This window comes from Mastigoproctus giganteus, chromosome 6, assembly GCF_048544385.1.
Source record: "Mastigoproctus giganteus isolate SK-2022 chromosome 6, ASM4854438v1, whole genome shotgun sequence".
NCBI classification, from domain to species: Eukaryota; Metazoa; Arthropoda; class Arachnida; order Uropygi; family Thelyphonidae; genus Mastigoproctus; species Mastigoproctus giganteus.
Window position 1 is genome coordinate 166013230 of NC_143580.1, and position 13211 is coordinate 166026440.

Below are 13211 nucleotides of genomic sequence, written 5' to 3' on the forward strand. Positions count from 1 at the left end.
CTATAGGCCTAATGACTCTGATGAGTATAATAATATATTGTACAGGGAAATAGAGTGGGCCAGTAAATCAGAGAGTCTTATAATGGGGGATTTTAATTTCCCAGATATTGACTGGAATTTGTGGGTTGGTCACTCGCACACTAGCAAGGCTTTTGTGGATTTATTGGATGATTGTTTTCTACATCAGCATGTTCGTGAGGCAACAAGAGGGAGCATACTCTTGATCTGATTATCTGAGCATACTCTTGATCTGATTATCAGTAGTGATTCTTCATGCATTAAGAACCTGCAGATAAATGAACCACTAGGTGGCAGTGATCACAGTGTGTTGAAGTGGGATTTACTCAAGGAGGTAACTACCATCAGAGGTAAAGGGAAGGGTTTTTGTTTTCGTAAAGGCGACTATGATGGTCTGAGACAGTATTTAAATTCTATACAGTGGGACCAACTGATGATGTTACCAACAGCAAACTCAAAATGGGAAGCATTCAAGGAACTAATCTTGGTGGCTACCAGGCTTTACATACCAACTAAGAAATATTGTTCAAGGTTTAGGCCTAAATGGTTGTCAGATGGACTAATGAGACATGTGGCAGAGAAGAAAAATGCATGGGATACATACAAATTAATGGGTGACATGGAAGCCTATGATAGATATAAGTTGGTCTGTAACCAAGTCACAAAGGAGATTAGGCAGGCAAAGGCAGACTACGAAAAATCCTTGGCAAAGGATGCAAAGAAAAACAGAAAGGAGTTCTTTACATACTTGAACTCGAGAAGGAAAGGGATGAATCAGATTGGTCCACTGGATATTGATGGTTCAACAGTTGAGGATCCTGCTCAGGTGGCTAACAATCTAAACGAGTATTTTGCATCTACATTCACGCATGAGGAGTTATTCAGGAAGGAGAATGATGTAGGTAAAGTAAACATTGGCAGTGAGCTGGATGATTTTGTAATAACTGAGAGGAAAGTGGAGGAGAGATTGTTGAGGATAAACATAAAAAAGGCACCTGGGGTGGATGGGATCTATCCAGTTATATTAAAGGAGGCAGCAAAGGAAGTATGCAAACCCCTAGCCATAATTATGAGAGCTTCTTTGGAATCAGGGGAGGTACCCATAGACTGGAGATGTGCAAATGTAAACCCAATTCACAAAGGAGGATCAAAGGCTGACACAAGTAATTATAGACCTGTTAGTTTAACTTCTGTTCCAGGTAAATTAATGGAGGCACTGGTTAAAGAAGCACTGCAGGATCATCTAGACAAGAATTCAGTTATAGCTCAGACGCAGCATGGTTTTGTTAAGGGCAGGTCTTGCCTGACCAATTTGATTGGATACTATGATGTAGTCACAAAAGAACTGGATGCAGGGAATAACTTTGATATTATATATTTGGATCTTAGAAAGGCTTTTGATACTGTTGCACATGGAAAACTGCTGCACAAATTGGAGCAGTGTGGCATTGGAGGCAAATTGCTGCTATGGATAAGGGGATGGTTGAGTGGCAGAAGACAGAGAGTGGTAATCAATGGACACTGCTCAACGTGGACTAATGTTATTAGTGGAGTTCCTCAAGGTTCAGTGTTGGGTCCATTGTTGTTTTCGGTGTTTATGAATGATATTGATGATGGGATATCAAGTTTAATGTCTAAGTTTGCAGATGATACAAAGGTTGGCAGGGTCGTTAAGGACACTACTGACGCTATGCTGCTGCAACAGGATCTGGAAAGGTTGAACAGATGGGCTGAGAGGTGGCAAATGAAGTTTAACATTGACAAATGTAAAGTACTACATATGGGTAACAGTAACCCCAGAGCAATGTATCAACTCTGCGGTACTACACTGACAGTGCTGGAGAATGAAAAGGACCTGGGGGTAATTGTGCAGGCAGATATGAAGTTCTCAGAGCAGTGCAGACGAGCTGCAAGAGTAGCTCATGGTGTCTTGTCAATGATATACAGGAATTTTTCTAGCAGGGATAAGGAGGTGATTATTCCCTTGTATAAGGCAATGGTTAGGCCACATCTTGAGTACTGTATACAGGTCTGGAGGCCTCATTTCAAGAAGGATGTAGAGCTGCTGGAACGGGTACAGAGAAGGGCAACAAGATTAGTAAATGGAACAAAGGGTTGCTCTTACGAAGAAAGGCTTAAGTTTTGCAAATTACAGAGTCTGGAGACTAGGCACTGGCGAGGTGATCTGATAGAGGTGTATAAGGCTTTGAATGGTTTGAGCATGCTCAATGCCAATGGGATTCTTCATCTTTCTCAGAATAATCACCTCAGAGGGCATAAATTCAAATTGAGGAAGGACGGATGTCGGATAGATGTGCGGAAATTTGCCTTTGGCCAGCGGGTGGTTGGTTGGTGGAACCGACTTCCATCACTTGTTGTTGAAGTTGATAGCCTAAACAAATTTAAAGCTCAACTGGACAGGTATTTCGAACGAACGGAGGGGTGAAATGGGAGAGGGTTTTTTTTTTTGGCTGATGCTGAATAAGCTTGCTTTCTTGCATCATATGCCTCTACTAATGCTAATGCTAGACACCTGCGAAGTGATCTAATTGAGGCATATAAGGCCTTGAATGGTTTGAGCAAGATCAATGCTGATGGGATTCTTCCACCTGCTCAGATTACTCACCTGAGGGGATATCAATTCAAATTGAGGAAAGACAATTGTAAAACAGATGTGCAGAAATTTGCCTTTAGCCAGCAGGTGGTTGACAGTTTGGTACAAATTTCCATCTGTTGTAGTGGAGGTCAATATCTTAAATAAGTTAAAGGCAGAACTAGACAAACATTTGGAGTGAATGGATGGGTGAAATGGGAAGGTTTTTTTTTTTCCTTTTGGCTAATGCTATATAAGCTTGCTTTCTTGCATCCCATGCCTCTACTAATGTTAATAGTAATAAACCTGGAGATTTGAAGTTCTCTGAGCAGTGCAGACGGGCTGCAAGAGTAGCTCATGGTGTATTGTCAATGATATATAGGAATTTTTCTAGCAGGGATAAGGAGGTGATTATTCCCTTGTATAAGGCAATGGTCAGGCCACACCTAAAGTACTGTATACAGGCCTGGAGGCCTCATTTCAAGAAGGATGGAGAGCTGCTGGAACGAGTACAGAGAAGGGCAACAAGATTAGTGAATGGAACAAAGGGTTGCTCTTACGAAGAAAGGCTTAAGTATTGCAAATTACAGTGTCTGGAGACTTGGCACCGGCGAGGTGATCTGATAGATGTGTACAAAGCCTTGAATGGTTTGAGCATGCTCAATGCTGATGGGATTCTTCCTCTTGCTCAGAATAATCACCTGAGAGGGCATAAATTCAAATTGAGGAAAGACAGATGTAGGATAGATGTGCGGAAATTTGCCTTTAGCCAGCGGGTGGTTGGTAGGTGAAATAGACTTCCATCCCTTGTCGTGGAAGTTGATAGCCTAAATAAGTTTAAGGCTCAGCTGGACAGGTATTTCGAACGAACAGAGGGGTGAAGTGGAAGTGGTTATTTTTTATTTATTTATTTTACTTTATTTTTTTTTTTTGGCTGATGCTGCATAAGCTTACTTTCTTGCATCAAATGCTCTATTAATGCTAATGCTAAATGCAAATATTTAGATGTGTGCCAATGTGCAGTATTCTTATCTTGAACAGCATTAGAACATTTATTGAAAAAAAATCAAAGTTTAGGTTTTAAGGTGGAGTGTGGAATAACAGATTTCATTCCTTCCTACCAGAATAATTCCACTGACGCAATTTGAGCAAACACTGACATCATAAGATAAAAAAACAGTAATCCAGTGTACAAAGAAAAGAATAGAAATATCACAGTTCAACACATTTTGCATTCTTGAAATGCCAAACATGAGGCTAAGAATCCGAGAGAAAAGCTCCACTGGAGAAAAGACTGGGTTGTTTGTTGCTTTTCTTTTTAATTGTACATTGACAGCATAGGCTATAGTGTTCAAGAAGAGCACCTCAGATAACCAAGTTGTGACCTGGGGTGCCTAGAGGACAACTTACCTCGACCATGCACTTTGAAGAGTTGTTTGTGAGAAAAAGATCAAAGAGCTGGGTTTAGCATTAGTAGAGGCACATGATGCAAGAAAGCAAGCTTATGCAGCATCAGCCAAAAAAAAAAAGAAAACTCTCCCATTTCACTCCTCTGTTCGTTCCAAATACCTGTCCAGCCCAGCCTTGAGTAATGGAGAAATCAATTAACTGCCAACTCTTAAACTACCTAGAAACCTTCCGTCTGATCAACAGTCGCTAGTATGGATTCCGTCAATGTCGATCCACTGGTGATATTCTGGCTTATGTTACCCATTTATGGATAATATAAGCCAGAATATCATCAGTGGATCGACACTTATGGACTAATTCAATGGAAAGGTTCAGTGAAACACAAGTAGTTGCCATCTCAAAGGCTTTCGATCGTGTTTGGCCTAAAGGTCTCCTAAACAAGCTTCCATCTTATGGTTTGCCAACTGTTTTTAGTAATTGGTTATCCAGTTTTCTCTCTGATCACTCACTAAGGGTAATGGTAGATGGCTCTCTGTCTTCTAACTTCTCCACTAATGCCGGTGTCCCCAAGGTTCAGTTCTTTCCTCCACTCTTTTCCTCTTGTATTAATGACCTTCTTCCTTGACTGGAAATCCGATCCATAGTTTTGCCAATGATAGCACATTGCATTCCACTTTCCATTTTGAGAAACCTTGTCCTGCTCAATCAGATTCAACTTCTCGAATATCTGCTATCAATTCCTTAAATGCCGATCTTCAGGTAATTCTCCAGTGGGGCAAAGACAACTTAGTTGATTTCAACCCTTCTAAAACTCAGTCTTGTATCTTGCAAAAAGGATTCTTCTGCTCCTATGCTTATCTTTAGTGACACTCCGATTTCTAGGCAAAATGATATATCTCTTTTGGGGATTACCCTGACTTCTAATCTCTCTTGGCACAAGCACATTACAAATATTGCTTCCTCTGCATCTAAAAAACTTGGTTTTCTCTTTCGCTCTCGGCATTACTTTTCTTCCAAACAGCTGTTCACTCTGTACAAATCGCAAATCCGCCCTGCCATGGAATACTGTTCCCACATCTGGGGTGGTGCCCCCAAAACCTCTCTCAGGCTTCTTGATTCCATTCAGAAAAGGGCAGTTAGGTTAATTAATGACTCATCTCTAACAGAGTCTCTCTCCACTCCCTGTCTCATAGACGTTCTGTTTCTGCTGCATGCCTCTTCTACAGATACTTCCATGGGCACTGTTCTTCTGAATTGGCTTCTATAATTCCCGCTCTCTCTCTTTCAAAACAGTCCGAACATGTGCCGCCATCAGCCAACATCCATTTACTGTCCAACTTCAAACTCACAGAACCAACTTTTCGTCTTCCTCATTTATTCATTCAACTGCCGTTTTCTGGAACAACCTTCCTTCATATGTATTTCCTGAAAATTACAATCTACAGAAGTTCAAGTCCAATGTCAACAAATATCTTCTTTCGTTTTCTCAACCTCCAACCCAAGCACGGTACTAAGTACTATAGGTTCTAACACCTCTCGTGTTTGGGGTTTACATAAAAAAAAAAAAAAGCCCAGCCTTAAATTTATTTAGGCTATCAACTTCCACAACAAAGGATGGAAGTCTGTTCCACCAACCAACTACTCGCTGGCTAAAGCCAAACTTCTATTTGTGATATCCTGGTAAGTAAATGAACAATCTGTGTCAGACTGTTCATTTAACTACCAGAATACCAAAATTTTTAAGCCAGAAATGAAGCTAAATACACATGCTGTTTAAATTCCACTGTTATTGCTATAAATAATGACCCAAATTCAAAGTGACAAAAACCTATGGTTTCTATTTATCACTTTGTAACATTAATTTTATGCAGTTAAATGGGGGTGTTAGTGATCTCCTCATCAGCTATGTTACATGCAGCAGAGAAAGGTTGGCCACCCCCCCAGTTTACATCATCATTTACTTATCATATTTAATTTACATAAAAAAAAAACCTTCTATATGGAAACACCACATACTAAAAACAAACATTATACATCTCTTTTTGGAGAAATTACACTTAGCAATAGCATAAGGCAACTCATTACAATTTGAGACAAACATCTTTTTATTATTAGCTATATGGCGCAAGGAAGCCTGAGGCTTATGCTGCACCAGGCAAAAAAAAAAATTTTTGAATTACCCAGAGAGAGAGAGAGAGAGAGAAGGGAATCACCAAGAAAGAGAAGAATGATGATATTCAGCTCAGGACCCTTTGTAAGACTTTGCAAGACTGCATTTTTCTTTACTTGTGCTACAAGGATGCAAATTCTAACATAGCTATACTGCATTATTTACAAATAATGCTCAGAACTTTAGAAAATTAGCTTTTTAATAATTTTATTCCAGTTGTATAAATTGTGGATAGTTTCCCTTAGGTCAGTCACACCACAGTTTGACTTGAGAAAGGGGTGGTGGATTAACAAATGTAAAAACATGCTAGAAAGAATTAGGATTAGCAGAGGCATATGGTGCAAGAAGGAAAGCTCATACATCAACCAAAAAAACTTTCCCATTTCACCTGAAATTTTTATCTTTTTCGAAACCTTCACCTGCAACTGTTTAAATTATACAGTAATAACCATTCTCTATACACAGTTCCAAAACTATTATGCTACACAGTATGTGTCAGTTGTTTTTTCTTACCAAAAACATACTTATTAAAAAATAAAAGTATATTAAAAAATATATATTTAATATATATATTTAAAATGATGCTTTTGCACTAACCTACATATTTAATATATTTAACCTGCAATTAATTCATAAGTAAGATCTTCAAATGGGATCCTTATGCCGTATATTGCAATAAGGTTGTTTAAAAATCTTTATTGTTATAAAAAGTTAAATACTGTTTTAAATGTTGTTTGGACATATATATAGTACATAAATCTTGTTATGGATTTTTGAAGTGAAAATTTTATTCTTTGAAATACAACCTTTCATTATACCATTATATATATGGGCATATCGCTTCTGATGTATGAACTTTGGCTTTATGAGCGCATGGTGTTCGTAAATCGGGTGGTTTAATGAGCAGTGTGTCCCATTACCTTCCTTCTCGCTAATAAAATGACGACTGTCATGACGTTGCATTTAACACCGACTCTTTCGTATTTACCCTGACCTTCTAATGAGAAATAAAATATATTTAATAAAAATATATTGCCACACGTATCTATTAACTCATAACTGCTGTCATGAAATAAAAAGCAAGGTTCGATCTCATGAACAACTCCGCTTAAAATTCTAATATTTAACCATGTCACATTATACCAACAGGTAAATTACCTTTGCTTCAAGCAAACATTCATTTGCTGTCAAAAATCGAAATCTTATTCATTCCAAAACACACGTTTGTTCACTTTTGTAACGCGAAAGAAACTTATATATTCAAATCACATTATACTGAAAAAATAACCTTTTTTGGCAAAGTAGTAAAATGAACGCGAACTATTTCGTGACCTTCACGTCACACAAATTCCATTCACAAATACTGTCAATGCGCGACACTGCTATTGAATGTATGAGATCACATTGAAGAACACAGCTACTGCTCCTCACTACTCCTTTTAATTACACTCCTTTCATAAATTTTAATGCTATTTATATTAATTCAATAAAATAGTAACCAACATTCAAAAAAGATATTGGGTACGATTCTGTTAATCTTCCAAGGCATGCAAACAGAATTCTAAATTGGGATGACCAGCTATCCCGTTTTTGAATAAGGTATCCCGAGAAAGATGAAGCGGGACGTCTGTATCATTCGATTTGTAATTTACATTTCATTAACTGGTTTTTGTTTTTTATTCTTTTTAGTTTTTATTTTTTCACTTTTTTTTTTAAGTTATAAAACAATTTTGTCAAACGTGCATTTCGTAAATGGTACTTTTCCAATTTTGTAAGATGTTAGGCAAGCTGAATGCACAACAAGAAATAGGTTTAAAATTTAGCATCCACGTTAAAAAGTATTTAAACAATATAATAATAAAATAATCTTTACTTATTGAGTCCATTAAGCGGCTGTCGCGTTTTTTGCATTTGAATTAGATTGGGAAGTTATTACTTCCTCAACTTGAATTTATACCCCTCAAGTTTGTACTTCTCAGAAAGAGGAAGAATACCATTCACATTCAGCTTACTCAATCCATTCAAAGCCTTAAACACCTCTATCAGGTACCCCACCCGCACTAGTGTCCAGACGCTGCGATTTGCAGAACTGAAGCTTTATTCAGTTCTGCAAATTGAACAGATTATTATTATTATTATTATTATTATTATTATTATTATTATTATTATTATTATTATTATTATTAGCCATATGGTGCAAGGAAGCCTGAGGCTTATGCTGCACCAGCCAAAAAAAAATTCCCGAGTTACCCTGAGAGAGAGAGAGAGAGAGAGAGAGAGAGAGAGAAGTCGAAAGGAATCACCAAGAAAGAGAAGAATGATGATATCCAGCTCAGGACCCTGGGTGTGCCAAGCCCATACTCACCAGATGTGAGCCCCTGGGGTCAGAGCATATCCAAAAAAACCAAAAAAAAACAACCAAACTATTGTATTTTGGTCACCCGAATAATTAAATTCATCTGCGGTGCCGTGCCTTATGTCTGTTAATTGCGTATGTTCTATGGTCGATTTGTCTGTTTGCTGGACGAAAACCCCAGTTACTGGTAAAAAAAAACCTTGCTATTTACGCCTGAGACCAACTAACTCAGCTACGGGGTGAGAAAAGCCCGTTTAAGTTCCTTGCGTCATCGACGGGATTCGAACCCGGGCCTTGCCCACCCGGTGTGGGAAGGACAGTGACGATACCACTGTGCGACACGCGCAGACAGTCAGAGCATATCCGAAACGGCACGGCTGGTGGGATGCTCACGGTCAGCCGTGGTTAGTACCTACTGAAAGTGGTCTGAGGAGGAAAATCCCACGAACCGCCGGAGGGGTTTTGGACGACCACGGTTCAGCAATGTACGAAGTGAGTAAAGGCTCTCCCGGATAGTAGGTTGCAACAGAAGGGCGACCGTGTCGCAACTCGCCGGTAATTGGAATGCGGTGACAGGAGTAATGTGTCACAACACACAGCACATCGAACCATGCTGAAAATAGGAAAGCATAGCCGCAGGGTCTGCGCGGGTAGCACAGTGGTATCACCACCGTCCTCCCCACACAAAGTGGAAAAGGCCCGGGTTCGAATCCCCTCGATGAGGCAAGGAACTTTATTGGACTTTTTTTTCACTCCATGACTGAATTAGACGATCTCAGGCGTAGATAGCAAGGTTTTTTCCCCAGAAACTGGGGTTTTTTTGCCAGAAGCAGGCAAATCGACCAGAGAACACACGCAATTTACAGACAAAATAAATATGGGTAGATGTAATAATTTACGGGTAGTCCCTAATATCATAATTTAGGTTTTTTAATTTGCATAGCCGCCGGCCGCTCCAAGTGCCCATGCTAACCACGGTTCACCATTGACAGCGCCTATGGGCACGCGAGCGTTTGAATGAGTGGAAAAAGGTCGCCTGGTCCGATTACTCACGTTTCCTGTTGCACCATGTGGACGGCCGGGTACGTGTGCGTCATTTACCTGGGGAAGCAATATCTTCCACGTATTGCCCTGGCCTGAATTTGGAGGCCAGGGCTAATGGGTTAATGTAATCATTTACAGGTAACCCTAATATAGTAATTTTATTGTCCCATACCTAAATACCCTAAATACCATACCCTGCTGTCCCATACCTAAATCCGGCCTAAATCCGGCCTGCAATATCTTCCAGGGCAAGACCTGGAAGATATTGCAATACCAGAGTTTGTGTTGGAACAGAAACTCAGATCTGCGACATCTCAACCACGGACCTTACAGGAGTTAAAGGATCTGCTGGTTACATGTTGATACCAGATACCACAAGACATATTTAGAAATCTTGTATCATCCATGCCTTGCCAGGTACCAGCTGTTTTGGCTGCACGTGGAGGACTAACATCATATTAGGTAGGTGGTCATAATGTTTTGGCTCATCGGTGTATATTACTGACAAAACCCCATGCCCTGTCCTGGCAGCACTTCTGCATTGCTCAGAGAATTTCAAATCTGACTGAACAATTACCTACCCCAGATCATTTTCATGTTGAACTACCTTAGAGTTGATAGTCACTCTGAGAGCAACTATTAACTGTAAATATCAACTTCAGTTCCATACAGTTGATAAACTCTGAGATTACTGTTACTCATATGCAGTACCTTGCATTTGTCAATGTAAACCTGCAACTACCAATTCTCAGCCCGTGAACTTAATTTTTCTAAATCTTGTTGAAATAACATACCACCATTACTGTTATTACCCTCTCTGCCAACCTTTGTATCATCTGCAAACTTTGACATCAATCCTGATATACTTTCATCGATATCATTAATTAATATTGAAAACAACAATGGGGACCCAGCATTGAACCCTGGGAAATTCCACTGGTAACTTTTCTAAGGATATATATTTTTCCCATCATTGTTCTTCTGTTTTTGGTGCACCGAGCAATGGCCCTGCTGTCCCATACCTAAATCCGGCACTGAGCACAGAGCCAATTGATAACCACTCTGTGACTTCTTCCACTTAACCATCCCTTTGACCAGACCTGAAAGCTCCGAACTCGTAGTGACAAGTATACATCGGGCGGGTATGTTTGTTTGTTTGTTATTTGGTTTTTAGGAGCATTAGCAACTAAGGCCATATTGCTCCAGGAATATGCGGTGGTTATTCCCTTGACCTTTCCGCATCCTCCGTATTTGTCACACACATCGGGCGGGACACATGACTTACAGTCCCTAGTGTGACCACAATCAGGCTCGCCAGAATCTGAAAAAGAAGACAGGATGGGACATTCGTCCCAGGTATGACACTCCAGCAGCACAGCTCATCTGCTGCCATTAAAAAAAAAATTACTATATTAGGGTTACCTGTAAATGATTACATTAACCCGTATTCGTGTCTGTAAATTGCGTGTGTTCTCTGGTCGATTTGCCTGATTGGCTGGACGAAAAAACCTTGCTATCTACGCCTGAGACCGACTAACTCAGCCACGGAGTGAAAAAAGCCCACTAAAGTTCCTCGCGTCATCGACGGGATTCGAACCCGGGCCTTTTCCACACGGTGTGGGGAGGACGGTGTCTGCTGCCATTAAGCCTTCCTTGCCACACTCCCTTGTGTGGCCCTTTTCCTCCACCACCCAGGCGGGGGGGAGGTTAATCCTGTACTCCTTCCCCCTCGCTGCCCCACTTTTTCCTCTGGTGTTTTTTTTTTTTTTTTTTTTTTTTAACCTAGGTTCTAGCCACTGAAATCTCAGGAAATTAGATGGCAGGACCTGCCAGAGTAAATAACTATAATACTGGTGTACTGGTCTGCCTCCACGGGGCGGAGTGTGGACAACGTTGGAAACCATTAGGGGCCCAGCGGCTAATTGACCAGAGGAACAACGGTACACGTCACTACACATATACAAAATCCATATACCTTTAAACTTCTAGCACTGAGAGTGTTCTGTTTCACACCCACAATGTATACTACACGGAGATGGGGGAAACCCCTGGTGACGTTTGACACTAAACACATTCTACACACTGTCCATAGCAGCATCTTGCCCTTAATCCGACATTGCTCCAGTTTGTACAATCAATATGCAGTTTTTTTATGCGCAACAGTATCAAAAGCTTTTCTGAATTCCAAGTATATATAAAATTAATTTTTGCATCCAATTCCTTGGTCACTGTATAATATTGAACAGGTGTGAGATATCCTTAAGCATTGTTTAGCAGGCCGGCAGCCAATTCCTCGATCACTTGGTGAGCTGAGGCTATGCTAGTGGAAGAATGGGATTCTTTGCCACTAAATCTTGTAGACACTCTTATATCAAACATGATACACCGCTGTCAGGCCTGTTTAGCTGGTGAAGATCATATGCCGTACTGATCTCATGTGACCATATTTAGAGCCTCTTCTATCAACTTCTGTGAAGTGAACCTTTTGGTAATTCTTATAAAATCCCTATGAATGTCCCTTATACCAGTCTAAGTAGTTCTCGTTATCTCCTCTCATTTCGTGGTCATTCTATGCTACACGACCATATCAAATTTTATTCCACTTCATCGCAAGTTGCATGAATTACACCACGTTTTCTACGTGTTCACTGAAAATGAAAGCTCACACTCTACGACAGTGAAAGAGTCTATGGTTCAAACGCTGTAGCCAGTATACAGTACTCAATGTATGCCCTGTTTGTTTGTTATTTGGTTTTTAGGAGCATTAGCAACTAAGGCCACATTGCTCCGGGTATATGCGGTGGTCATTTCCTGACCTTTCCGCATCCTCCGTATTTGGTGGTGACGGGCTAGAACACCGGTCTAATCAAGAAGCGTGTGCAACGCACTGCTGCTCCTTCCCACCTGGCTACGGAGGCGCGCCAAGGTATGGCCTGACCATTGCCTTATACAAGAGGACAATCACCTCCTTATAACTGCTGTTATAAGGTGATTATCCTCCTTATAACTTCTGTAAAAATTCCTGTATATCATTGACAAAGCACCACCAGCTACTCTTGCATACTGTCTGCACAATTACCCCCAGGTCCTTTTCATCTCTACCACTGTCAGTGTACTACCACACAGATGATACGTTACTTTAGGGTTGCTGCTTTCCATATGCAATACTTAACATTTGTCAATATTAAACTTCAGCTGTCACCTCTCAGCCCATCTGCTCAACTTTTCTAGGTCCTGTTGTAACAGCGTACTGTCATTAGTGCCATTAACAATCCTGCCGACCTTTGTATCTTCTGCAAACATTGACATTAAGCTTGATATACCATCTTCGATATCATTGATGAATACGGAAAACAATAATAGACCCAACACTGAACCCGGGGGGGGGGGGGCTCCACTAATAACATTAGTACACGAAGAGCAGTGTCCATTGATTACCACTCTCTGTCTTCTCTCACTCAACCATTCCTTTTTCCATATTTGCCTCCAATGCTACACTGCTCTAATTGTACAGCAGTTTCCATGTGCAACAGTATCAAAGGGTTTTTTTTTTATTTTTTATCCAAATAAATGATATCAAAATTATTCTTTGCATCTAGTACCTTCGTGACCACATTGTA

At 40.3% G+C, this 13211-nt stretch overlaps 1 protein-coding gene across 3 annotated transcripts in view; it reads right to left on the reverse strand.

The window, feature by feature from the left end:
• LOC150084725 (protein numb-like) overlaps window positions 1-7515 on the reverse strand; it is a 107495-nt gene extending 99980 nt beyond the window's left edge. For all 3 annotated transcript variants that reach the window (XM_090375465.1, XM_090375466.1, XM_090375464.1), the window contains exon 1: window positions 7350-7515. The gene's annotated coding sequence lies outside the window, so the exon portion shown is untranslated. The remainder of the gene's footprint in view (window positions 1-7349) is intronic.
• Between the last annotated feature and the right edge of the window lie 5696 nt (window positions 7516-13211).